Here is a 25,616-nt window from a genome sequence, read left to right on the forward strand (position 1 = left end):
GAAAGGATGTACTGAGACAACTGGGTATCCAACCAAAACACACCCAGATCCTTTCTGAAGATGAAAATGCCATGACAACAGACGGGCAGACTGGGACCGCGGGTGAGGGCGGCGCGAAGGGCGCCAGACTCGCTCAGTCTGCGGAGAGGGACGCGTCTGTCCCTCTGCATGTGCTTCGCGCTGACATCAAGTGCATCCCGTGTAACGGTTTTATGTTCAGACGGAGGCTCCCAGGAACAGGACAGTGTCCGTCATCCTCATCCGCCAGGAGCGTCTCTGAAAAAAACCTTCTCTGAATTAAGCAGAAAAGCAACAGACCAGGTATCAGCTTGAGTGAATGCCTTTTGAGTGTGCAGACATCCTACTCTTCAGGTTCTCCCAGTGAGGTCCACAACCCCAAATTCGTTCTGTGGACCGCGTCTTAGCTGAGCAGAATGTGAGGGGAAGCTACGTCCACGGGAATGAACTCCTTTTGGGGCGCATTCTGTGCAGGATCTGGGAAACGGTAAGTAGTGTTCATTCCTCAAGCCACAAGTGCACAACTCTGATCTCGAGCTCCGGCGGTCTGTGCACCGTCCCCCCGGCCGAGGCGCCTGGTTGGAGGACCACACTGTGTTCGAGCAGGTGGGCGGACGCAGGGTCTCGGGCTTTGCAAAAAAGGCTTCAGAACCACACAGGGGGAGAGCTGGGGTCACACAGCAAGGACACTTCCTCAGGAATCAAAATGTAAGCTCATCTGAATGCCGGCTCTGCCACCTGACAGTGCGACCGGGGCAAACCGCACACCTGTGTTCTCATCTGTAAAATGGGGTTGGAGACACACCCTGTAACAAGACTTAGGGGGTGAAGACAAGGCACAGCCCCGGGCACACGGGAAGCCCACACGCGTGTGTTCCTGTTCTCGTTCTCTGAGTTAGAAACACTGCGATCCGAGTCCGCACTTCCCACGTCTGTGGCCTTGGCTCTACCCTGGCTACTCTTGCTCTCCTCACCCCCGAGCTGGGGCTCCCCACCGGCTCACCAGGTGGGCTCCTGGTGATTGCCCACCCGGCCTCCTCCTCACACAGGGGATCCTGACAGGTGACCGAGTCTCCTAGCTCCGTCCGCTCGCCACCGTCTCAGATCCTCCCCAATCTCACACAAACCGCGAAAGACCGTCATTTAAAAAGAAAGCGACTGCCCTAACTTTGATAAAATAAATGATACTATAATTCTCAAACTAAAACATTTGAGGATTACTGAGCTAATTAATTAGCAAATTGGTTTATTTTTTCATACTTCTGAAGATCCCTAATTTGGGCCAAAACAAAGTTAAGCTCTCCCCACGTCTCAGTCTTCAGTCTGCGTCTGGTTGGGATTAGCACCTGCCACAGACCTGCATGAGAACATTCGAATCTGCGTCAGAAAAACACCGAACGTGGTCAGGAAGTCCAGGCGAGCGTAGCTACGACGAAGTCCACTCATTAAATCAACAGAAAGGTCTGCTGAGCTTTCTGCCAGCAGAAATGGGCCCGCAGAGCTTCTAGCTGCAAGAAACAGCTAGTCCAGTAGGAAAAGTCAGACGAACACCAGTGACCGAATCACAGGACACACAGCCTTGCCTGTCCAGCTGCTGCCGGACGCCACTCTGTGGCCTTGAAGAACAGCCTAGAAACACAGGAACCGCAGAAGTAACCCGACGCCTGCCCAGAGCGTTGGGTTCAGCCTGCCCACCCACCAGGACAGTGCAGGGTCTGCGTCCGGGTCGACCCTCGGGAATCCCGCCGTAGGCCTTGGCTCCGCCTCCACCCCACAGGCCCCGCCCCCTCCCGTGCCCCGTCCCCACCCTGGGAAGAAAGTGCCAGGTCCGTGGACTGTGGTGCGGTCCAAGCTGAGGCTGTGTCCGGGACCCATGCTCAAGTCTGCACATGGCTGCAGGTGCCCTCCGCCCTGCACAAGCGGTCACCTCTGGGCCAGGGGTCACCTCGCGGCCCTCCACCTGCAGCGCTCGCCCCCTCCCCAGAGGGCAGGCAGGCTGCACAGGAGCCCTTGTGGGCTTCTGGAAACTTCCAGCAGGCCCGCCCGGTAAGGGCTGCTCTTCCCTTGAGAACCGGGCTGCAGAAGGGCCCGCACGGATTTAACAACTGCATTTAAAGAGCCGCCCAACGAGGACAAATACCTTGCAATTTCCGCTACTTCAACTCCTACATAGTTTATGCTTGAATTATTGAGAAAAATAGGTTTTTGGATTAGAATGAAGAAAAATTAAGCTGCGGAAGTAGAGCATGTTTCAAAGCCCAGACCCTTCTGCTGTGACAAAGGAGGCCTGAGTGTCAGGCCTCGCGGAGGGTCAGATGAAGTCATTACTCATTCAGTCAGGGAAAAAAGACTCAATTACCTCAACCCAAAGATGCTATCAATGAATGCAAAGTGCATATTTTACTCTATTCATCCAAATCCCATTAAAAAGTGAAAGGAATGATTTAATCTAGCCTTGCAGAGTTGGTCTTTTTTCTGTAATAAAATAAAGAATCACTGTCTTGCAAAACGCATAACCGCTGCCTCACACTCTCCCTGCACCCCAGCAGTGAAAGGCTGTAAAAGCTGCGGCAAAAAACAGAAACGGACACAAAGTTTCCTTTGGAAAAATGCCACATACGGGACCGACAGGAAAAGCAGCCCACGGCACGCTGCTACGCAGACAACGCCAAGGGTTCCCACCTTCCTGCCCCACCGAGACGCTTGGGCTCACGCGCCTGACTCGCGAGCAGCTCAGCCCTGAGGCCCGCCCGGCACGGTCCTCTCCCAAGCCCTCAGACCCAAAGGGAAGCTTCGTCACTTTGAACTGAGTAGAATACAACTCTGCAGTCTCTCAGGTGCTGCTGGTTGAAGGACGGTTCTTCTTCCTGGAAAATCACTGCAACCCAGCTACTGTATACAGCACGATCTAAATTCCCTTTTTTTCTTTTGTCAATTCTAACAAAGTCCACTTTTAGTTAATAGTTAATATTTTCATACTCATTTCTCTAAAACACACTTACAAAATTTCTTCAACTCGCTTAAAATGCAATCTGGACTCTTAAAAATAGTCGTCAGTATAAAAACTAGTTAACTTACACACACTTACAGGTTTTGTAAAGAAGGCGGCTGCTTCACTTTTGATGTGATTCTCTTCCTTCTTTAAAAGAATTTCTTGAAACACCTGAGTGGGCCAAATACCTTTGCTAGGATTGTAAAACCTTTCCACCCATAAAATATATTATTAATCACTTGAAGTAATTATGACTGCATAAGAAAAGGTAAATTAAGTACACTAGCAAGCAATTTTCAACATTTATTGTAATTTCCTATATTAGTAAAGCAAATTTTCTTCTACTTGTCATAATATTTGTTTTATTTGAAACAACCGTGATAACAAAATTAAATACGCTACTGGAAATTTTAATCTCCAAGGGAAAATTTGTGCATAATGTCTAAGACACCACAATGGTTCTGCAAAGGGGCTGTTCTAGGATAATGAACACAATAATTGCCTGTATAATCTAAAATGCTACTAATGGCAACGATCACAAATCCATTTAGCTCCTCTTTAATTTATGTACCAAGTTTTAAATAGCTAATGGTTCTCAGTAAAATAATGGTTTATACCAACAATAAAGGGTAAATACGGTATTCTCCTGCTTAATCAAGAAAAGATCAGTCAGGTTTTTGTAAATGGACGAATGAGAGCCCGCCTTATCTCCGAGACACAGCGCCATCCCATCCATCTCCCAGTTAAACCCCTATCGTGCCACCAAGTCCACCCCAAACTGGAACAAAGGTCTCGTGCTACACAAACTTAGTGAGACAAAAGCACAATGGGCCCTGGCACCCGCAAAAAGTGCTGACCATATGGTATTACCCCGGATTAGCACAAAGTGAACATCAAAATGCTCTCCCCATTCTTTTAGAACTCACATTTAGCTTACCTGTTACACCGAGGTATTTTAGAGTAGCAGAACGGTCAGACGGGAAATGTTAAAAAGCCAATTCAAACTCTTGCAAAAAGCTAACTAGTATTTTATTTTGTCCGATATTAACCCTGTACACGGGTCACATTCTGAAACACAGAAAAGCCTCCAATCTCAAAGTCTAACAGCTGATTTACCCAAGACGGCCCGACGCAGGCGGAAGTACAGCGACACACATGAGAGACCACTTAGGGGAAAAATAATGTTGGCGCTGTTTATCGTTCAGCAGCCGAACGCCTCCTGGACCAGCCCACTGGCTCCTTATCGTTCAGAATTCGGATCCTGGCTAGAAAACTGAGACGGGGTGACACTTTAACCAAACTGAAATTCTTATTATAAAAAGCACAATCCTTTTAAACATCTTTGAAACAAATCAGCCCTATATTTCCCACTTTCTGTAGACTTTCAAGAAATAAGAAAAAAACAGGTCATCTTCAGACCTTCATTTGTATTTACGTATCTCAAATAACTGAAACGCATATACTAACTCGAACTCCTAAATCTTACAGCAGTAACTTTTCCCATTTTGGAGTTTAAATTAAAAGTATTAGTTTCTACAAAGTGCTATATGGCCACCCACTTCTTCCCTCCAGTCTGCTTCTTTGCTCATCTTTGGACGTGAACTACTAAGCCTTGAGTGTCTGCTGCACACACAGGCCGGCTGCACACGCACGTGCAGATAGGCCAGCCACACGTGCACACAGGCCAGCCGCACATGCACACAGGCCGGCTGCACACGCATGCGCAGACAGGCTGGCCACACGTGCACAAAGGCCGGCTGCACACGCACATGCACACAGGCCGGCTACATAAGCACATGCAGACAGGCCGGCCACACGTGCACACAGGCCAGCCGCACACGCACACAGGCTGGCTTCACACGCACGCGCAGACAGGCCGGCCACATGTGCACACAGGCCGGCTGCACACGCATGCGCAGACAGGCCGGCCACACGTGCACACAGGCCGGCTGCACACGCACATGCACACAGGCCGGCTGCATACGCACGTGCAGACAGGCCGGCCACACGTGCACACAGGCCAGCCGCACACGCACACAGGCCGGCTGCACACGCACGCGCAGACAGGCCGGCCACACGTGCACAAAGGCCGGCTGCACACGCACACAGGCCGGCTGCACACGCACGCGCAGACAGGCCGGCCACACGTGCACACAGGCCGGCCGCACACCGCAGACGTGTCTGAGCTATTACTGCTCATCGCCTCAGTGATCTGCAAAATAAGCCGCGTCTCTCCGAGCCATTTTAGTCTATTGGCTCAGTAATCTGTGCTTTTAAAAGCTCCCTAAGTAAGGACCAGTACAACAATTCTTAATGTTACAATATGTCGGGGCGCCTGGGTGGCTCAGTGGGTTGAAGCCTCTGCCTTCGGCTCAGGTCATGATCCCAGGGTCCTGGGATCGAGCCCCACATCGGGCTCTCTGCTCAGCAGGGAGCCTGCTTCCTCCTCTCTCTCTGCCTACTTGTGATCTCTGTCTGTCAAATAAATAAATAAAATCTTAAAAAAAAATGTTACAATATGTCACCTTAATTTTTAAAAATCGAAATGTATATTTACACAATACACATTTTAAAGTTTGTTGTTGGAGAATATCTCATATCCTACATCTCTGTCTGCCCACAAATTCTGCCCGACTCCTCTATACTCAGCCACTAAGGTTTCTGCCCGTGCTTCCTACCCAGTTATTACGTAAGGTGGTTTTCCGTGAATGTTGAACAATTAAAGAGAAAATGGGGTTATTATTTTTTACATGAACAAAAAAGTGCTTGTGGGTGGATGAGCTATTCAGCAAGAAGTGAAGCCACTTTGCACATCGATAGGAGGAACTTGGAGCGTGGACAGGATTCAAGGCGCACCCTCAGTGCGCCGGGCTTGTGCAAGCCGGGGATGGTGTAGGTACACTGTCAGACCACATGTCAGCTGGCCGACAGTCAACGTGTCCGTCAAAGTGAAATGGTCCTAAAATCTGCAGACACGCCCCTGCTACGTCTGAAGGGGCCTGAGCGCCCAGTGAAGCTGTTTGGTCCAACTGCTGGCCCTGCGGATCACGGGAGAAACGTCAATACTGGCTTTTGCGTTTCCGATACGACACATGTCCTCTCAACAGGGTACTTTTTACAGCTGACAAAAATGCCAGAAAACTGCAGACTGTCTATGAACATCTGTATACACACATGCGTGCACCTCGGATTTGTTTTGTAACATGTGGGCTTGCTGTGCGCTCCTGAAGGACACTGCGGCCGCGCTGCCGACTGTCTGACAGCGCCGCCTGTCACATGAGAACCTTCACTAAAGTATAACCAGTATATCAGAAATCATCAAATTTAAAGCAATACAGTGGCTTAAAGGTAAGTGTTAAATTTAATTTTTAACATTACAAAGTATTTCATATACTCCTGTAGGCAACTTGGGACACATCAACGACATATTTAAAACAAAAGTGAGTCTGTACAAACAAGCAAAACAGCCCGGGAACGGTCTGGATGTTGCATGTGTACTCGATGCACGAGCTATATTAACGTCCAGCACTGAGTATTAAGAAAACCTCAATTTACTAATGTACAGTGCTCTTAATCTTATTTCACAACAGTCCAAGTCATTTATTTGAAAATCAGGGACATAAGACTAACATGCACAGGCCAGGGCTTCCCGGAATATACCCCATGTGTGCTGCCATCACGTTTCGTGTTACTATCTGCTGCTGTTTTTACACTAAGACTCCCAGCTGGGAGAGACCCCAAAAGCAAAGGGATGACATGTTGCCGTGGAGCCGGCAGAGGGCGCTCGTGTTTGATGCTTTTTTTCCTGAATCCTGAAAGCCTGCTTTTTGCGTGCCGAACTTCGATCTCTCGTTCAACCAATTCAGCTTACGAAAGGCATGTTATGCACATAGATTTTTTTTTTTTTTTTTGCCAAAAAGGATTACCCTAAACATCTATTTTTGCCATGCAGAATTCAAGACAGAATTGACAGAATTACAGGAGGGGAATTTCCTGAACGGAAATGCACTGTCCCGGGAGGAGATCAGGCATCCGGAATGCGTCCAGAATGCTGCGGTAATCGGCACAGGACCGCGGCACCACGGCTTCTGAGGATTTGCATCTGTTACACAAACTCAGTTGATAAAACGGCAACAACAGCTTACAGTGATGGGTTCAAGACCCTGCACATAGTTCCCTTAGTTCTGGGCTAACAGTGTAGGAAGCTATCCATGTGAAATGGTTTTGCCAAGACCACTCACCAATTTAATGACTTCTCTAGCCTAAGCTATCCACTGACACCGGAAACCTTAACATTCAACATCATTCACGGGGCTGGAATTCCAGGTCACGCATTTGGATTTCAGTGTCATTGAATGAGCAGCTGATTTTGGTAATTATATACTTAACAGATATCCTACAAATAGCATTAACTTACTCTCAAATCCTTACTATCTACAAACACAATTCCCAAGAGTTTGGGGTCTAGCAATGTTGTCATTGTGTTTAAAAGACAAAGCCTAGAGGGATGTGGGAGGAGGGACAGAACCCAGGTCACAGGTACAAGTGGCACCTCGCGCCCAGGGGCTTGGCCCACGGTAACACCGGACACTCTTGGGATTTCTTTGTTCCCTAGCAACGCGAAAATCAGATTTTTCTAATAATAACTCTAAATGGTACTGATACTTTTACAGAAAGGCTTTTATTAGGTGTCTCAAGAGCCGAAGGGGAAACCGTGCTTCCCGCAGCGGGGGTTGGGGGGCCGCGCCGGCCTGTCCCGCCACCTCTCGCCACCGGCCTGCACGGGCGAGGCCGGACCGGCCAGCACAGTCTTCTTCCGGGAGACCCGTGCGTGTGTGCGTTTTACTTCCTCCTCAGTGTGTCCAGTCCCGTTTTAAATACCTTGCGTGTGTGTTTCAGAAACACCCTGAAACACACCCTTGATTGCCCAGATCGTGCTCGTACACCAGGGCCGGCTGGGAAGCCGTGCCACGCCGCTGAGGACGCGGTCACACCCGCTCGAACAGCTGCGCCCCCCCGAATGCATGTTAAGGAAATCACCCCCACCCCCAGCAGTCAGGACCGCCAGGGCGGCTGCGTCCTCCAACTGCCGAGCACCATGACCGCTTCCCCTCCGGAAACCCTCTGAACGCTTCGTGAGGACCTAGAAAATCATCCTGTGACCCCGTCCTGATACCCAGGAGCTGAGGGGTTGGAGGACGTACTCTGGCGAGCAGCCGGAACTGCTGGGCTACAGGGGACAGGAAAAGGCTGGGGGGGCGGGTACGGGCCGCAGCGAGGACAGGCGTCCACGGGATGCACGGGCCGAAGGCGGGCGCGGCCGGAGCAGCCGCCGGCCCTGGGACCTGCCTGGCACGGTGCCACGAGAGCTGCTTTTTGTTCCTTTTTTAAAAGCAACTGTATACAACGGGGTGGGGGGTACGGCCTTTCCACCTGGTTGTCTTCCCCTTATGAACTGTTGGTTAAGGAAATGGTTCAAGTTTTACTAGTAAATGAGGTCATTAATTTTCAATGAAACCATAATTTGCAACCCGAGATCCTCTCTCGTAAGAGGTCACGATCCAGAGGAGCCTGTAGCTGCTCGGTGATTAGCCTCAAAACGCTCCGTCTAAACGCCTGCTCCCGTCACCGGCAAACACACGCAGGGGTGGTTTGTGCGGGGAGTTCTCCGCCTTCGTCAACAGTTTCCACAGAAGTGCTGGACCCCAGAGAGCTTTCATCAGGGACTGGAGTCCGACCTGAGCGCAGCCTGTGGAGCCACCAGGTCGAGTCCCACACCCCGGCGTGGGGGGAGGACGGTGAGCGGGAAAAGGACGCGGGGCCGCCCTAGCGGGGCGTCTCCCTTAGCAGGGCTCCGCGCGTGAGCCCCTGCCAGCAGCCCCGCGGGGACCCGCGGGGACCCGCGCGACACGGCCGGCCGCCACGTCACACGAAGGCTGCAATGGCGTCTGTCTCCCCTCCACGTTTCGTAGATGACTGTAAATATGCAGGAATTTATGGACCATTTAAGGTCTCTGCCCCAATCTCCAAACATCCGGCACCTATCGTTACATAAACCACTCAACAGTGCTTTTAAATCAAGAGTCGTTAACTGGCTTGACAAGACCTACGACGGAGATATTTACTGGACTGCAAGCCAGGAGCTCGGTTCACAGAGCTAGTGAAGCGCCCTGGCAATGAGACGCACGACCCGATCGTACCCCTGTCAAGCACAGCGGAGACCCGCAACACACCTGAGACCAGGGTCTCAACCGTCGCGGGATGACACTGTCGTGAACTCGGGGACTCGTTCTGCCCCTGCTCTGTGCACCCCCGTGGTCAGCATCAGCAGCAAATGACCCCCTTGTATGGCCAACGAAGAATGAGAGAGAGAGAGAGAGAGAGAGACACCGACGGAGAGTGGCCGGTCGGTCTAACATCTGACTTTGTCAGTCCGCAGTTATGATTTACATTCTGGTTTTGCGAGAAAAAAGGGAATTTAGCAGATTTGCTAAAAATTTTAAATGACAAACTGGAAGTAGCTGAAGAAACTTTCCATCTCCTTTACCTCCTTTATTATGAAAACCGCGTAAGAGCTTCATCAGTGGTATCTTGGCAAAATGTAACACTATTTTAAACATCTAAAATTTTTGCGTTACTTTAGGTCTTCAAAGACATTTTATGAACCATTTCATACTTAATGGCTTGTAAGCAATCCCAGGAGTTAGGAATTGTGTGAAAAGTTGCCCAGATTGACAGATAAAGTGAAAAGGTCTGTATTAATTTCCAAATAAAGAAATGCATGGCGCGCTATCTCACGATGATTACACTCTAAAGTACCAATTAGAACGCGTCAGAAACCAGAGCAAGTTGACACTCTACAATAAAGCAAATAATTTCCAGTTGGAGGGGCAGAAAATGTTAATATGCAATGTTCAAGACTACAAGAATCTTTGTAAAAGGAAGTAGCTAATAAGGTTTAATGATGCATGTCAGGAAGCCACAGTATGTAGGGAAACACAGCTGGCTTCATTTTGTAAACTATCTGATATACACATCTTTCTAGTTCACGATTATCAGCTGTGCCAGTGCCACGGGGGACAGTTTAGCCTTCAAATCAGGGCATTCTTCTTGTTCTCTAAATTACAAGTAAAATACATTAATATAATATGGTGCTAGAGGCGAGTGCCCTCACTAAAGTTTACCCGCTCACAGAAGAGGAGTTAGCGAAGTCTTCCGTGAAATGTCGTGGAACCATCTTACCAGCCTGAACAGGCGACGAAGTGCTAGAACCCTTCAAACAAATCATAAAACAGACACAATGCCGGGATTTCGTCGATTAATTACCTTCCTCAAACGCTCACCATCATTCATACCTTGTGCACGAAAACACAGACGAACCCGCACATGTACTGAGAAGCGCCACAGCCCGCGGCTGTGCTCCCCTTCCAGGGGTGCACGTGTGTGTGCGGGGAGGACCCCACTCCGAAAGGCCACATGCGTCCTGCTCACACACACTCAGCTCTGGGGGACGGCAACGTGCAGGTGACAGCAATTAGCAGCAGATGACAGCAGCACTCTGAATGTGTTCCAGATGGCAGCCAGGGTCACTGAAGCCAGCAAGCCTTCCACGAGGAAACCCCGTGTTAGGCAACTATCAAACGTCAACGCTCTTAGACACAAATTAATTATTCAGCCCCCAGAAGACAACTGCTCGGTCACAACGCTAATATCAAAATGCTGTTAAAGCACTCGGAGCCACTTATTTTAAATGTAATTACACATATTAGCTGCTAAAAACAAGCATGCCACGTAATGACGAAAAGGTTGCCCTAAACTAAGAGAGCTAAAATTCTAGTAATTAGTGAATTGTCTTATGGCAGAATGTACTCACCAGGTTCTCCGTCTGGATGAGGGTTGTTTATGGCAGAAGCTGGGAACGGCCACGGCCAAGGGGGTCTGCAGGAGAGCCCCCCGGACCTCAGCGGCCCACGGAAAAGACACGTGACACAGCCGGAAGAGGGTAAGGGGCTCCTCAGCGGTCTGAGAAGAGTCTCAGAATCCCGGAGGTGGTCTACCAGGCCTTGGTGCTCAAAAATAAAGTCTTACGACGGAGCAGCCAGGCCGGACGTGAGGAGACAAGTGGCAGTAGGATTTCCGAGTGGCTGTGCCATCTCGACTGGGGGACGGAGCCACCGTGAGCTGGTTTAACACTGGAGTTTGTCTCGCCATGTTCTACGTGAAAAAAAGATGCAGGCAAAAATGCTCCAGGCAAACAAAACATAAATGCATACGTAACTGGTTTACTTTAATGAGAGTAATTCCACACTAATCGTTAACATAAAATAGTTTCATTTCCAGTCTGATTAATTTCTGACTTCCATGACCTCGCCATTTCCCACCCAACCTGGCTGCACCGGGTGCAGCTGCGTGACTCCTGCTGTGGATCTTCGTCGCTCCATCACAGGTCAGCACACCTGGCCGACCTCCCAGGCGCTTCGGTCTCCTCCTCCGGTCTGGCTTCCTGGGCCAGACATGGCCCAACTGTGGATGCTTCCTGGGCCCACTCATGTGCACTACAAGTGACCTCATCTTCATCCCCTCTGGTTACGCTTCCCACTGACGACACACACTTCTAGCAGTGTGTCCATAAAATAAAGCCTGGTCAAATCTTGATTATCAATACTTTTCTTTACCGTTTTTATTTAAATGTGGTAAAACTTGCTGACATGGCACCACCTACTTTGGGGAAAGTATAGACTAAAGAAAATGAGGAACCAAAACCACCACCAAGGAAGTAAGAGTCAACAAAGCGAGTCTTTTAACCAGCAGCGAAGTAACCGAAGGACAAATACTACACCCACCCCGTGCCTGCCGGTCCTACCTCAAGTTTTCCCTCCCACGCCCTAGTGGGTCCTACCGAGCTCCAAGCAGGGACGGGTGGGGTGTGTGGAGCCCCAAGGGTCGGGCAGGAAGGTGTCCCCCAAGAGCCAGGGTGGGGGCACGTGGAAATGCAGGCCCGAAGGATCCTCAGAGACGCACTCCACACCCCCGTGTCCTTCAGCATCTCTCAGAGCTGTGACACTTAACTGCTGATTAACCGTCCTCACGAAACGATGCTCTCAAGAAAACAGTAAGGTGAGACGCATATTCCTCCTAAAGGATAATCATCTAACTTACACGAGAGCATTCAGGCCCCAGAAGAAGCTGCCGTGAGATGCTGAAGTGTGGTTTGGGCATCAGATCTCTCTTAAACAATGACCCACCGCAGGTAAGCTAATTTTTCTTCAATTTCCTTTCAAAATAAGTATGACAAGATGGTAGGAAATGGCACCATAATGACTAGAATTTAAACGAATTAATTCTTCCCAGACTATTTTAAGTACCTATAATACCCGGCAGCACACCCCATCTTCCCATCCGCCTGTCACCGCGACAATAGGCCCCAGGCGGGCTTCGGCGCACGCGCCTTCCCAGAGCTCAGGGGCTCGTGCTTCATCCTGGGCCCCGCTCCCCGAGAACGGTCCGTGTGCACGGGGGTGCGTGCACAGTCTGCGAGAAGGGCTGTGATGTCACGTGGCCTGAGTGCAAATTCACCGTCTTTGTTTCCTCTCCAGATGCGCAACCGGTAACTGGCTGCGGGCAGCGGTGACGCGGGGAGCACCGGCAGGCACGCGGGCACAGTGCTGCCTCTCAAGCAGGCCGGCTCCGCACAACCAGGTGGCTGGCCCCACGTGCCTCCCAGCGTGGCCGTCAGAAGCTCTTCCCAGGAGAGGTACGTCTGGGCCCGCCGGGGTCTCTGGCGGAAAGGCACCCTGTCCCCTCAGGGCCCTCTGCACGGACGAGTTGGGCTGCCTGCCCGGGACCCCTTCCTGGAACCTCTGTAGCCTGGCCCGCAGCTGGTACGTGGGACTTGCTCACTGAAGTCAACCGCCCTCATTCCTGTTCTTGCTAACGTCACGACAAAGCATTTACTTCTCCTCTGATCCACTTGTTTCAGATCCAAGCAAAAACGCTGTCACGGAAAAGCCAGCTTGGGTGCTGCAGACCTTTCCCCCTCTTGAAATCCAATCATCAGGACAGCGTCCTCCACCAGGTCCTGTGGGCCGCTGGCCCCTCACCCTCTGGTCACACACGTCACCGTCTGAACAGCAGAGGGACAGGAAGGCAGGCGAACCGCAGAGCCCGTCCGCCAAGCTCGTGCGGAGGCAGGGGCAGAAGAGCGGCTCAGGCCCGGCCAAGACGGTCGGGGCCGCTGTGCCCACGCTACTAAGGAACTCGTACCGGCCCGGCCTAGTCTGTGAGTCCGCGGGGCCGCAGGAAGGCCTGGACTTGGCCCAGCATCCTCAGGGCGGCCGCCCCACCCTCCGTCCACACGTGGCCGTGTGTTGAGTCCGAGTAAAACTGGCGGCACCGACCTGTCCGGGTCCTCCTGCACGCTGGGCTCGCACGGCAGCGGCGCAAACGGACAGAAAACTGCCCAGGGTTTCTGTGCGCCTCTGAGCCACACATCAGGGACCCACCATCTCCCTGCCTCACAGACATAGGAAGTGGCTTCCCCAAGGCCCCAAGGTGGCCCCAGCACAGTCTTGGGCTACAAGTCACCAGGCTTCTCATTAAAAAACTATCAGCCAAACATCGAAACAAAATGTTTTTGAGGGGTGGGGCAGAAGAAGAGAGAGGATGTTAAACATGCCAGTGTGGAGCCTGACCCAGGGCTCCGTCCCACAACCCCGAGATCATGACCTGAGCCAAAATCAAGAGGCAGTCGCTTATCTGACTGAGTCCCCCAGGCGCCCCAAGACAGAGTAAATTTTTGAAACAACAATGCTCAACATGGGACTGGGACCTGTAATTAAAATGCAACGTATGCATTTAGTATTTTTAATGGGAAACCGATTTGGGAATAAAAGCCTTCACTGCAACTACGTACGCATGGTTTTTACAATGTGCAGTCAGCCGCTGTGCGGCACGCCGTACGTTCTGGACGTAGCGTTCGATGACTCATCGTCACGTGGAACACCCAGTGCTCCTCGCAACACGTACCCTCCTCAGTGCAGCTGTACCCTTACGCGGCAGTAAGGAGAAAGTGACATTTTAAGAAGATAACAACTGAAACAGCATCAACAAACTCTAACTACCTAAAACAAACAAAAAAAATCGAACAAAAGGTGTATGGAACTCTACAGAGAAAACTCATAAAACATTATTGAGAAAATTAATTCATACCTGAAGAAACAAAGAGGGATACACAATATTCACCCAAGCTCTGTGGACAGTGAATGCAGCCCCAATCCCACTCCCCACAGCAACGGGAGGTGACCGCCCGGAAACCGGAACCGAGCATGCGTCCGCTGCATGCGCACGTGGGACCAAAGCCGCGTTGCCGCGAAGGCAGGATGGACCTTCAGCGTGCTTGGGCCGCGGACGTCCACATGGGGAAAAACTGGAAACCGTCGCATCTTCACAGGAAACATGAAACCTCGTTCCAGACTTACAGAAATATGAGGAAGGTAACACAGAAACTTCTGGAAGAGAGTATCTTCATGACCTACGGCACAGAAAGATTTCTTAAACCACAAAAAGAAAAAATAATTGGATCATGTCACAATTAAGAATTGGTATTTATCAAGACACCACAAAGAGCACGAGGAGGCAGAGAGCGTGGGAGGAAGTCGTGCCCTGACAGGCCGCACGCTCACAGCGGCAATGTGTACAGGGAACTGCTACGAGAGAGAGAGAGGAGGACGACCCGCCCACGGGAAAGACAGTTAAGGACGCCCACACGTAATTCTCAAACTGCGACGCCTGGGCAGACGATAAACCCACAAAGGAAGCTCAACCTCGCCAGTCGTCAGGGAAATGGAAACAGGGGCGCCGTGGGGCACCAACACACACCACCAGAACGCTGAAACTGGGGAAAATGGACAATGCAGGTGTGCACGAGGTCCCAGAGGAACTTGAACTCCCACCACCGGGAGGAATGAAAATGGGTGCGCTCGCCGTGGAAGACTAGAATCTCATGAGATGAGTGTAGTCGCGCCTTGGGCCCAGCAACCGCACTCCTCAGGCAGCCGCCCAAGAGAAGCGTATCTGTGCGCACCCGGACACACGCACACCAGCGTCGTAACGGCCGGCACCTGGCGGGAAACCAAAGGTCCCCCAAACGCAGAAGGCCGCGTCACACGATTAGGGTTTATGCGCGTCGTGGACTCGGGCACAGAGGCGGCTGCGAGCACAGCACTGGGGCCCGCTTCACACGTGAGCAGGTCGGCGCCACCGAAGCCAGACCTAGAAGAGTGTCTCTCCTGCAGCCGCCATTCTGCGTGAGCGTCAAAATCCAACAAAAATATGTCGGTTAGATAGGGGAGGACAGTGGCCATTTGCGGGGAGGACAGGGCAGGGGACGGAGGCTTCAGGAGTGCGGGTCAAGTTCCACTTCCTGCCCAAGTAATGGACTAGGAGTGCGCGTTCACTTCGTGAGGACGGGCTGGCGGACTACTGGGCACGCGCTAACAGAAATTAAAACAGAAAATCAAGACACTAAAACAGAAATTAAGTATCATTCCTTTTGTCAAACAAAACTCAGGTACTGAGGAAAACCTTCATGCTGAAGCCGACACTGCCCCAGCGTGAGACGAAGGGCTGGTACCAGACACGTGGACGGAGACTCCTCCAGAGGAAAAGGAAATAGGTGTGAACTGGATCGAGCGCCTTGAAGGAGACGAAGGAAAGAGCGTTTCCGAAAACCGCAGAAGCGGAGTTTGCATCTCGTGAAGCAACACGCACAGCCGTCCACGGCGCCCCACACGCCCACAGGAGTCCACCTGGCCCAGCCGAGGGAGGCCCCCACCCGCAACTCCAACCCAGCAGGGCCAGGACAGAGCCCGCACGCCGGCTGCAAGGGCGCTGCTGCAGAGGTGTGGCGGCGCACGGTGCACACGCAAAGGCACGCGCACACGCACACAGCCCTTCCCGCTGGTAGAGCTGGTCTTCTGGGAGGGGGACCGGGACGGAGGCAGAGGACAGAGGGCTTGCACACTCTAAATGTCGAAACCGTGTGACCGGGTTAAACACAGAGCTATCTCCTCCCTGCCGGGCTCTGGAAGAGTCCAGCCGACCCACCAGCGGGGCTGCCTCTCCCCTCAGGCTGGTCAGAACATTCCGGGAGCTTGCTGTCTGCCACCCGCCTCGGCCGGGAGTGAGCTGCTGCCCCGGGCGCAGCCTGCCCTGGCGGACCATGGTCTGCACCTTCTCCAGGCCGGTGCCCTCACTCTCTCGGCTCCATCAGGGTTCCCTCCTCCGTCAGCTTGCAGTCTCAACGGGGCACACATGCCTGTAGACTTTGTGGCATCGGCCTGGCTTCTTGTTTGAGCTTTGGGATCTGTGGTTTGGTGTCTGTCACCGAGGCCAGCTCCAGCCACGCATCTGCTCTGTCTTCTCTGGCTGCTGTCCCCATAACAGGCACCTCACACCTTCTGAGACTGCCCCTCGCTTCCCGGAGGCTCTGCTCAAGGCTTCGGTTCCCTCTGTCGTTCTTTATTCTTTCCCTTCTCATCTGCGAAGTTTCCTCCGCCGTGGCTCACGCCCGTGGGGCGCAGCCCAGTGAGCAGCTCGTGGCCCTTCTGCGTTTGCAGCGACCCTTCTGGTCCCAGAGCACGTCCCCCACCCCAGCAGTCACATCTGCTCTGCCACATCAGCTTTTCTGACCAGAGCCGGGAACATGCTGACCACGCGGCCGTCGCACCCCACCACTCCCTCGGGGACCAGCGCCCTCCGCCAGTCCGGGTCTCAAGTCAGCTGTTTCTTCACACTGTCTCCCCAGCTGTCAGCACGTCTCACGTCTGTTCAAAGCAGGGCCTGACGCACTGGGCAACATGAACGGACGGGGGGCCTCCTGTGCAGGAGCTCGAGGTGCCTGAGGGGGCACAAGGCCAGACAGGCTTTTCACGGTCTACAGTCAGACTCTGCTACGGCGGGCACACTCCTGCCCTGCAGAGTGGGTGGGGATCTGCAGGTCAAAGCCCCCGCAAGGGAGCACCCAGGACAGCAGCACCCAGGTCCCAGCCTCAGACAGCCCCCGCTCACCCTCCAGAATCCATCAGCAGGACTCAATCTGTCCAGTGCATGGCTCCAGCTCAGGACAGCTCCGCCTGTCTCTCACGTTCTGGGTGACAGTCGTCGATTCTGTAGGCTCGCCTCCTTTCTGCTGTAGGACCGAGCGCTGACTTCCAAGGCTGACACTGGATGGGGCCCACTGCGCTTCCCCCTTCTGGCTAGATGCAGTGATGGGGCTGAGGTCGCACAAGCCAGGAGAAACCCAAGTCCCCAGTCACCCCAAGGAGACCACTCCGCAGGCAGGAAGGACGCTCAGAGCTGTTCTCCAAGCCACTGTGACGTCCGGGCCCGTTTGTTATGGCACATTAGCCTGCCTGGACTCCCAGCTCATACGTCCCTGACAGCAGAACCCAACATCCCTCTCTCTGCTTCTGGAAGCATCTTTGCTGGAGAAAGTCACAAAGCAATTCAAGATCATCCTTCTAGAAATGGCATCTCCAGCCTCTACTAGGGACTAAGCAATATGGGTCAGTCTCTACTTGCTTTGCAATGGCTTGCTCTCCCAGCCTTCTCTACTCCAAATTTCCAAGGTTTTTCTGAAGGCCAGAGGGCTCTCCCCTGACTTTACTCTGACAAGCACGTTTCCTACTTCATCCAGAGCACGGAGCCAAGTGGTGTTTCATGACCAACCATCTCTGAACCAACCTGTACTGACCAGGGCTCCTGCTCTCCTTCTCCTGTCCCATGAAATGGGATGTCCCTCATCCATTTCAAGGACACCCTCCTCTCTGCCGAAGACCCTCCTGTGTCCTTTGGGATTTTCTTCTACTGATTTTGTCTCTCTGAAATCTCCCGTCTCTTCCTTGCTATGAGCATGGCCGAGAACCACAGCCACATTATGTCCTGGAAAAATGCCCAGCCTGACGATACTTATCACCTCATCCCCCTCCCTCCCTGCTCATCCTGGAGGTCACTGGAGCCCAGCAAAGTCAGAGCCATGTGGATGCTCTAGCCTGTCACACTTGACATTGGTGATCACTCCCTCTGGCTTCAAACTCTTCTCTCTGTGATTCAACTCATACCTTTGCTCCTTTTTTTGTGGGTTCTATTCCTCCGACCACACTAATTCTTGGAGGACCACAGGTGTCATCCTTGGCCAAAGCCTACTCAGTTTCCATGAGAACAGTATCTACACCCACAATCCCAGCTAACAGTCAACTCTCTACCCAAACCAGGAGGGACAGCATCCTACTTAGCCACACCTAGAATTCTCTCCTGCAAGTATCAAAAGTCCTCAAATTGCCAACATCTGGGAAGTTTAGAGCAGTGGGTATCATCTGTATAGAACGTAGGCTGAGATGTGCAAAGCTTAATTTTATTTTCCTAAGATAAATCCTGAATATTCAATCTAACAGAATACAATCTGGTCACATCCTAAGATCATAATTAGTGTTTCAGATTTAAATCAAACTGCATTCTGGCCTTTGCCACTCTGTCTCCCCACCCCTACATCTAAGATCCAGGATGGGGGAAAGGGGGCCTAGTGGCACCTGAGGGTGGGGAAGCCCATGCCCCGGCCCGCTACGTGCACGGCAGGGGCTCCGGGGGCTGAAGTCCCAGGGTCGCTGGTCAGCACCACCGAAGTCATTTGCGTGCTCTTCCCCCCCCGTCGGCCCCCTCCTGGCGGCACGGGAGCTTCTGAGACCGGCCGGCCCAACTCCGAAGCCGCAGCACCCGAGGGAAGGGCTCACCTGGGCAGTACCTGCGTGGGGCCGTGGCAGCTCCTGGTCCCACAGCTGGGCTACCGGGGGTCTGCTCCACGACGCAGGACCTCCACACCCGCGTCTCCCCCTGCTGCTCCTCCCACTCCTCTCCTGCGGCTCAGGGCAGGCTGCGGCGGGGGTCTGCAGAGGGACGGTCTGGCTGCGCCGGCCGCTCGCCCACAGGCTCCACCTTGGCTTCTGCAGGACGTGGCTTCCTGAATCTCAAGGGCACACAGCTCTTTCAAGTCGAGTCTCAGGTTTAAGACCATCACATTTGTTTTAATTAAAAATTCAAGAGCTCAGCATGAAGCTACATATTTTTTCTTTCCATTAACATTTTAGAAATTCCTCGTTTCCTCGCACCTCTGACCGCATTCTGAGCATTTATGAGGTGTCAGGCCACGGACTGTAAACAGAATACACGGGAGCATCCCCTCAATGTCGTGCTGTAGAGACAACACTGAGCTGTCTGAAACGGTCTCTCCAGACCTCGTGTGCAGTCCGTCTTGCGTTTTGAACCAGTCCTCCACCGCGGTCAGAGCGATCCACCACGTACACCTCCCTGCACTTAGCCCACTTTCCTCTGGCCCTGGGACGTGGGTCAAGCACTCCACGGTGGCATGGGAGGCCCCATGGGACCGAGGCCTTGGCTGTTTCTTCAGGGTCTGCTCTTGCCGCCCCCTTCCATAACCACACACGACAGGAGGGACGAATCACCTCCGGTCCGGGACCTACGCACCCGGCGTCTCTGCTCGCCCCATCCAGGCCACACACCTCCCTCCCAGCCCCAGGTACGTTAAGGTCAGTTTCCAGTGCTTCCAGGCACTAGAGAGCTAGTGAGGCTCTAAAGGACAAGTCCACTTGAAAATGGTCTGTTAATGCGCCTCCCACTGAGCAGATGACGAGCTCCTCCAGGGACAGATGTTTATGTCCCCAAGGTTTTCCTGTGCCTTAAAAAGCACCTGCACAAAACCAGTGTCCACGGATGGATGAAGGAGCAAGTTACCAGACTCCCAGGTAATTCTGAGGAGAGCAGTGAGGCACTAAACAGAAAACACAGAATTTATACTCAGTTTCTCAGTATGAAACGTATACGGTGAATTGCTATCGAAAGGCTGTAAAGGGGGCGCCTGGGTGGCTCGGCTGGTTAAGTGTCCGACTCCTGATTTCAGCTCAGGTCCTGATCGTAGGGCCGAGAGACGGAGCTCCTCGCCGGGCTCTGCGCTGAGCGTGCCGCCCACACGGACTCTCCTTCGCTCTCTGCCCCGACCCCACAAGAAGGGAAAAAAGCTTATAAACAGAAACAACTTCATGTTAATTAATAACAGCAGCAAATAACTCGACCTGTGTCCAACAAACAAGCTAACCGAGAAGTTCAGATCGGACGACAAACAGCCGCGGGCTGGACACGTGGAAGAGGTTCCCGCCGCCCTAGGGTAACAGAAGGCCAGATGAACACCTACCACTTTACTCTGAAAAGCAGCGCCGCAGCATTAACAAAATAAAGGACTGAACATTTTTGTACTTGTTGAACAACTTACATTGATTTCAAGGGGAAATGATTAAATCGCTCGTTTGTCCTTAAAGCTCATGCATGAACGGTCTCTCCTAAGCAGAGTGGAGCTCACTCCCAGGGCCAGGCCCGGCGCGCCCTCTTCTCCGCAGTGTGCTATTTCAGCACTAAACCAGAATCAGAACGCACAAGCTGCAACCCAGCATGTTACACATCCTTCAAAGTGACTTAAAATGTGTAGTAAATGGAACTGTGCAATCACATGGATACTTTAAAATGTCCAAGAGCCCATTTATTTATTTACTGGGGTGGGTTAACTAGCAATCACAAATGTCTTTAGAAGAGTTAATGATTCTTTTTTTAATTTTATTTATTTATTTGACAGAGATATCACAAGTAGGCAGGGAGGCAGGCAGAGACAGAAGGGGGAAGCAGGCTCGCCACTGAGCAGAGAACTGATGTGGGGCTCGATCCCAGGACTCTGGGATCATGACCTGAGCTGGAGGCAGAGGCTTTAACCCACTGAGCCACCGAGGCACCCCAAGAGTTAATGATTCTTGAGGCAGAAAGCCAAGGCTCGACAACAGATCTCGAAGAATGATGACTAATTAAAGAATGTGAGGAAACTTCTCCGTCTGATTTTCTTCCAGAATCCAGCGTACAATCCATAGTCACCCGACCTGACTGCTAAGAAGGCACAGGGAGCACAGTCCCCCGCGACCGAGCCGCTGCAATGCCACCCGCGTTTATCTGAAGTACGGAACGAATGCATCATCTCAGCCCGAAATTAAAACTTGGAAGCAGTCGTTTTTCTTTATATTGTTTGGAATTAAAAACATATTAAATTGGTCCATTATGAAAATCCTGTTTTCTATGTTGTGTGTTTCAGACCATGTCTGTGTCTTAAGGCTATGAAACAATTTTTGTAATTGTAATAAAAAAACAAATTATTGACTTTAACTTAAGAAGACTGTTGCTTGAATGACTAAATATTCAACCAAAACAAAATAAATCCTTCTCTAAATCGTATCCTACACAAGCCACTCATTTCCGCAGGTTAACGCCCTTGATGCAGTCGGGTCACATCTGTCTCCTTTCTTCCCGTGCGTACGTCTGTCTGTGGTAGCAGGAGGGGGTCCAGCTCGCCGCTCGGCCAACCACTGGCTCTCCGGAGCGCGGCGTGGGCCGGCAGCCTTCCCGCAAGGATGGGGAGTGGGTACTCCTTGTCTCGTGAGCATCGGTACCAACGGCAGAGTCCGCAGGCCTCCTGCTCTGCGGCTGGAAGACACCCGTCTGAGTTCCAGGCCTCGCTTCCTGACTCTGTTCGTGACCTCTGAAGTCACTTAATTTGGAATATTTTTTAAAAAATCCTTACTGTCAGCACAGCAACTCAGAGCTAGAACAAGTCACTACTTCCTGAGCTGTGCTCTCTGTAAAATGCAGGGAGAGAGACAGAAGATGAATGTATCCATAATGACCTCCCTCTTTTGGTTAGAATCTCTTTCAGGACAGTGTTTATTCCGAATCCCAAGCAGTTGTAGATGCGAAAAGCCGTTCCCACTAAATCCGCTCTGCTTGTGGAGGAAGGAGCAGACGGAGAGAGGGGAGGACGCGGGCTCCACCAGTCTCTTTGCCCGGCGTCCCACAGACAGCCATGCGGGGAGCCCGAGTCCACACGGAGAATCGGGCCTCGGCACCTGTGTCTGCCCAGAGCTCTCCAGAGGGGACGCTCCCCAGCAGGAACACGGGTCACACTCTGGCAGAGCGGCCTGTGACCACAGATGTGAGACCGATAAAACACCCTGCTCACCAGAGAAACATCGTATTTAACACTCAAACATACTGAGCAGTTTCAGATCTCGCTTCCTCGTAAATCAATTAAAGACAAACGCTATTCTACACTCACCTAAAGGCTCTTTCAGGGCGAGGCTTTAAGTATTTAAGACGTCTTTCACCGGCTCTCTCAACAACCGACTACTTTTCAATCGGCATTTACTGAATGCTTCGTGCATCCGTCTTGACTCGCTGTAAGCTCCGGCTGAGGTCTACGAAGCGATCAACGGCGGTCAGAGCCTCACCGAAGTGAAACAGAAACAGAACTGGAGGATGAGTGCCCGAACGCGTCCCTGTCCCTTCTCGACACAGTGCGCACGCCGGTGGCCGGGACGGGGCCCGCAGCGAGCCCCTCGAGCAAGGACACAGGCAAGCATGGCCGCGCCCAGATGCGGGAGCCCGACAGGAGCAGAGGTGCAGCCGGCAAGTGCGGGGCCGATCAGAGAAGTAAACGTGCCAAGGGCAACAGTAACCATGTTTCTCACCGCAGAGGAGGAGAACGAGGCCAGCAAGTGTGTCGGAACTCACAGTGTTCAATCTAAGTAAATAAAATTAGGCTTAACGGTGTGCGTCTGAGCACACATGCGTCCATCTGTCTGTCTTTTGTCATGCTTCCATCTGTCTCCTTACTCCGTCCAATGCGTGGGCCTGGATACAGCACGTCTCAACAGCAGTGAGCACACCCAGGTCCCCTCTGACTTCCAAATACCATTCTCTGATCCCAGGGCTGGTCCCAGGGCAGGGGCAAAGAAAGCACAACATGAATCTGGAACATCTTTTTGTAGCAGAAAGAAAAAACAGTACTTTTACTTATTTATTTATTTTCATTTTTAAAATTTAAGTTTGATTCAGTTACTATATACTGTATTATTAGCTTCAGGAGTAGAGGTGACTCATCAGTCGCCTACAACACCCAGTGCTCCTTCCATCACGTGCCCTTAATGCCCGCCCCTAGTCACCCCAGTCACCCTCAGTTTGTTCTCTATAGTTAAGAGTTGCTTATGATTTGTGTGGTTTTGTCTTGTTTTATTTTTTCTTCCCTTCCCCTAGGATTGTTTTATTTCTAAATTCCACAGAATGAAATCCTATGATAACTGTCTTTCTCTAATTGACTTATTTTGCTTAGCATAATTCCCTCTTGGTTCCATCTACATCATTGCAAATGGCAAGATTTCATTTTTGATGAAAAATTGTAGTATTTTGTGTAGAAAAATGTGTAGTATTCCACTGTACATCTACACACCGCATCTTCTTTACCTGTTCATTTGTCGATGGACATCTGGGCTCCTTCCATAGCTCGGCTCTTGTGGACAGTGCAGGAGAGCTCCGCTTTCTCCACATCCTCGCCAACATCTATCATTTCCTGACTGGTTAATTTTAGCCATTCTGACTGGTGTGAGGTGGGATCTCCTTGTGGTTTTGATTTGTATTTCCCTGATGCCGCGTGATGTACAACATTTTTCCATGTGTCTGTTGGCCATCTGGATGTCTGCTTTGCAGAAATGTCTGTTCACATCTTCTGCCCATTTCTTGACTGGATTCTTTTGTTTTGGGGTGTTGCGTTTGACAAGTTCCTTACAGATCTTGGATACAGACCCGTTATCCGGTAAGATATCTGCAAACATCTTCTCCCATTCCGGAGGCTGCATTTTAGTTTTGCTGACTTTGCTGTGCAGAAGCTTTTTATCTTAACGAACTCCCAATAGTTCACTTCTGCCTCTGTTTCCCTTGCCTTGGGAGACGTGTGTAGCAAGAAGCTGCTGCAGACAAGGTCAGAGGTCGCTGCCTGTGTTCTCTTCTAAGACTGTGATGGACTCCTGTCTCACATCTAGGTCTTTCATCCATTTTGAGTCTATTTTTGTGTGCGGTGTAAGAGAACGGTCCAGTTTCGTTCTTTTTTTTTCTTTTTAAAGATTTTATTTATTTATTTGACAGACAGAGATCACAAGTAGGCAGAGAAGCAGGCAAAGAGGGGTGGGGGAAGCAGGCTGCCCGCTGAGCAGAGAGCCCGATGCGGAGCTCGATCCCAGGACCCTGGGATCATGACCCGAGCCGAAGGCAGAGGCTTTAACCTACTGAGCCACCCAGGCGCCCCCCAGTTTCATTCTTGTGCATGTGGCTGCCCAATTTTCCCAATATCTCTAAACGATGGCTTTATAACAATGGGGCACAGACACGGGGCTGAACGCGCTCCCACAGGCCACAGGGACAATATGAGCATCAATCACGGACGTAACAGGCGGACGGTAACGCCAGGAGCAAACCGAACAGCACAGTCACACGAAGACAGTGCAGCAAGTGCTGAGTGTTGTATCTGGAGACAACAAGTGCTGCACAAATGCGCCCCCCACCCTGTACCCCCTAGTCCCTCACCCCCCGCGTACTGCCAGACACTCTACCACCCAAGACAGCATCTCCAGTCTCCAGTGTTTAACACAGGGGGGCCCCGTCCCCCCCCGAGACACCACGTAACTTTCAGGCCAATCGTCCCGATGCCCTTCTTTGCGGCCGAGGAAGCTGTGCCGCGCTGATCGTGTCTGAGCAGCCCGGGCTGCAGGAAGAGAACAAGGCGCAGCTTCTGCCTCTGGGGAGTTGAAGATGTGTCAAAGAGGCAGACACGTACACAGCAGTTACCCACGTTCACGCCTTTGTTCAACCAGCTGGCTAAGCGTGTGCACCAGGCAGGGCCCCCGAAATACAGGTGTGACCAATCGCTGTGGCCACGAAGGTTCCCTGAGGCAGCGGACAGGCGAGTCACACGGGAACTCGTTCCGTCTCTCCTTGGAGCTCAGGGCTCATGCCGGGAGCTCTGAGGCTGCCCGAGAAGGCTAAGCGAGCGGGGCCACTGAAGCCTGGCGAACACAGAAGCGAAGGGGAGCCTCTGGGCTAGGCAGCGAGCAGGTGGGGGGCAGGGGGCTCGGAGCCCTCAAGAAAGGCCAGAGGCCAGGGCCTCCTGGCTACAGCAGAGGTGCCGGTGTTTGCCCTGCAAGAAACAGGGGCCCCTGGGATGGCTTTGGGCAGGAAACTAAGCTCAACCGATCTGCACTCTGGAAGCACGCGTGCATCTGGGTGTGATGCTGAGCGCAAACAGGACAGCAGCTATCTGAGCTGTGTGGGTGAGGTGGCAGCAGCGCCTCCCAACAGGAGGTGGGGGGAGAGGGCTGGCCAGCTGCGTGGGAGCAGGGGGCGGGGAGGCCGGGGGGCACGGGGGCAAGGGAAGAGGACGACGAGAGCCTAGCGCTCCAGCCACCAGCACACTGGGGTGCCAGCCGCTCCCACGGCGTGCACACTCACACACAGACATCTTCAACTCAGCTGAATTTTTATGACTCATCTCCTGCTAGGGGACCCACAATGGAAACAGCGACTGGCAGCTTAGACAATAACTATTTTCAAAATTCTACCCACACTGCTGTGTATCTGTATAAAATAAATCTTTTTTATTTATTTATTTTTTTTT

The 25,616-nt window shown here is 52.0% G+C and overlaps 1 protein-coding gene across 3 annotated transcripts in view; it reads right to left on the bottom strand.

The window, feature by feature from the left end:
• The window catches only part of ATP9B (ATPase phospholipid transporting 9B (putative)), a 235,012-nt gene that overhangs the window by 76,338 nt on the left and 133,058 nt on the right, over positions 1-25,616 (bottom strand). The gene's annotated exons all lie outside the window — the stretch shown is intronic.

The sequence above is a fragment of the Martes martes genome, assembly GCF_963455335.1.
Source record: "Martes martes genome assembly, chromosome: 13".
Classification (NCBI taxonomy): Eukaryota; Metazoa; Chordata; class Mammalia; order Carnivora; family Mustelidae; genus Martes; species Martes martes.